Here is a 3,130-nt window from a genome sequence, read left to right as displayed (position 1 = left end):
GGGAAAAAGAAATAAGTTGGGGCTGGAGCCTCTCCTTCCTCTATATCTACACTATTTCTCCTCAAAGAATTTATTGCAATAGCACATTTGCAACAACCTTTCAGGATTCACTTCTCTCTCTCTCTCTTTTTTAATGTGAAATCCTCAATCTAACTTGAGACTTTTTTTGTATTTTTTTAATTTTTAAAATTTTTTTATTTTCAAAATATATAGATTTCAACATTCAACCTTGCAAAATCTTGTGTTCCAAATTTTTCTCCCTCTCTTTTCCCCACCCCTTCCCTAGGCAGCGAGTAATTCAATATATGTTAAACATGTGCAATTTTTTTATACATATTTCCATAACTATCATGCTGTACAAGAAAAATCAGAACAAAATGGAAAAAATGAGGAAGAAAACAAAATGCAAGCAAATAACAACAAAAAAAATTTAAAATATTATGTAGTGATCCACACTCAGTCCCCACATACAGTCTTCTTTCTGGGTACAGATAGGTCTCACAATACCATTGAAACTGGCCTGAATCACCTCATCGTTGAAGAGAGCCATGTTCATCAGAATTGATCATCATATAGTCTTGTTGTTGCTGTGTATAATGATCCCCTGGTTCTGCTCATTTCACTTAGCATCAGTTCATGTAAGTCTCTCCAGGTCTCTCTGAACTCATCCTGCTGATTGTTTCTTATAGAACAATAATATTCCATAACATTCATATACCATAATTTATTCAGCCATTCTCCCACTGATGGGTATTCACTCAGTTTCCAATTCCTTGCTACTACAAAAAGGATTGCTACAAACATTTTTGTACATGTGGATCCTTTTCTTTTTTTATGATCTTTTTAGGATACTGGCCCAGTAGAGACACTGTTGGAGCTCCACATTACTCTCCAGAATAGTTGGATCCTGTGATCCTCCAACAATATATTAGTGTCCCACATCCCCTCCAACATTCAAATTTAACTTTTCCTGTCATCTCAGCCAATTTGAGAGATATGTAGTGGTACCTCAGAGTTGTCTTAATTTGCATATCTCTGATCAATAATGATTTAGAAATTTTTTCATGTGATTAGAAATGGTTTTAATTTCTTCATCTGAAAATTGTCTGTTCATATCCTTTGACCCTTAATCAGTTGGATAAGGAATCACATAACAGTGTGTAAGATAATATCTGAACTCAGCTAACATTCCATTTATTATGCCAATCATTTATTCACTTAACAAACATAAATTAAGTGCTTTCTACATACAATGTACTCACTGTACTAGGTGGTTGGATTGGGATAATAGGATAGTGTATAAAGGCAGATATGAAAATAATCATTGTCTTTATTTATCTTTTAATATAGGAAAGAGACAAGAGCTGTGCTCAGGAAGTCAACATAGAATATTTCTACTCTCTGTATAAATGAATTAGCCCTCTAGGTTAGTAGTTCTCAAAAGTTCTTGACTTGGAACTTCTTTATACGTTTTTTTCCCCCTGAGGTAATTGGGTGACTTGCCCAGGGCACACAGCTAGGAAGTGTTAAGTAAAGGAGATCAGATTTGAACTCAGGTCCTCCTGACTTCAGGGCTGGTGCTCTATCCACTGTACCACCTAGCTGCCCTGACTTCTTTGTACTCTTAAAAATTATTGAGGATGCAAGAACTTTTGTTTACATAGGTTATATCTTTCAATATTTACTCTATTTAAATTTTAAATTGATAGATTTTTAAAATTATTTATTTATTAATTCACATTTTAAAAAAATAAACCCATTACATAAATAACATATTTTCATGAAAAATAATTTTTTCATGAAAAACAACAAAAATAGTGAGAAGAGTGGCATTGTTTTACATATTTTCACAAATCTCGTTAATGTCTGCCATAATAGAAGACAGCTGTATTCTCATATCTACTTCTGCATTCAATCTGTTGCAATATGTTGTTTTGGTTGAAATATAATATGAAGAAAATCTGTCCTCACTGAGATATGTATTTGGAAAATACATTATTATGAAAAGAGTTTTGACCTTGTGGGTCCCCCGAAAAGCTTCTCAGGAGTCCAAGGATCATTCTTTAAGAGTGGCTGTTCTAGGTCCAAAGAAAACTCTGTCCTTCAAAATTCCTTGAAATGTCAGTACATGAGGAAAAGTTACAGAGGATCAGGTACTCTTAGCAGTATTGATAATTAATAATAAATAATAAACATGACAAATAAAACTATGAAACCCATAGGAGATGCTTATGAGACATCCCATCTTTCACATATTAAAAAGAGAAATGCAGAAGAACTAACTTCTGCTTAAGCTGTGATATGGGATAAGTTTTATTGGTCTTACTAAGTAGAAATCATACTCAAAATTTCAACTAGAATCACAAACACAGCATTGCACTGGAAATCATAAGACCCTGATTCTGGTGTCTCATTTGGCACTACTTAATCTCTCTAAGCCTCTGTTTTCTCATATCTAAAAAGAGGAGCCTATAAAGAATCTTAACTTCCTAGAAAAAAGGGCATTAACTCCAAAGAAGATTAGTTCTAACCTAAGGTACCTTAGAGATCAATCACTCATTGGATTACCAAAATGATTCATAAATTATTTATTTAGAATCTATAATTATAATGACAAAGTACTCATATACTTTTTTCCTTCAGTTATTTAAGGCATGTCCAACTTTTTTTGTGATTCCATTTGGGGTTTTCTTGGCAGGGGTATTGATATAGTTTGCTGTTTCCTTCTCAGATGAGAAAGCTGAAGCAAATAGAGTTAAGGGACTTACCCAGGTCACACAATGACCCTGGAAATGTCTAAGGGTGGATTTGAAATCAGTTCTTCCTGACTCTACGTTATCTACTGACTTTACATATGTTACAATCAAACTAGGATCTAGGAGTGTGCTAAAGCCAACTCAACCTCACTTATTAGATTTTGTGAGCATTTTCACTTGGAAACCCACAAAGATATATATCAGGGGTTAATTTATTGTTTTGTTAATTGTCAAGACTTAAGAAAGTATCAATAATACAAATCATACTTTAAAATGTGTCCTGCCTGGCTGATTTCAGAAAAGCCTGGGAAGACTTAGATATTTTGATGCTAAGTGAAGTAAGCAAGAACCAAGAGAATATTGTTCAAGATTAT

Source organism: Antechinus flavipes, chromosome 1, assembly GCF_016432865.1.
Source record: "Antechinus flavipes isolate AdamAnt ecotype Samford, QLD, Australia chromosome 1, AdamAnt_v2, whole genome shotgun sequence".
Classification (NCBI taxonomy): domain Eukaryota; kingdom Metazoa; phylum Chordata; class Mammalia; order Dasyuromorphia; family Dasyuridae; genus Antechinus; species Antechinus flavipes.
This window is presented reverse-complemented; position numbering follows the sequence as displayed.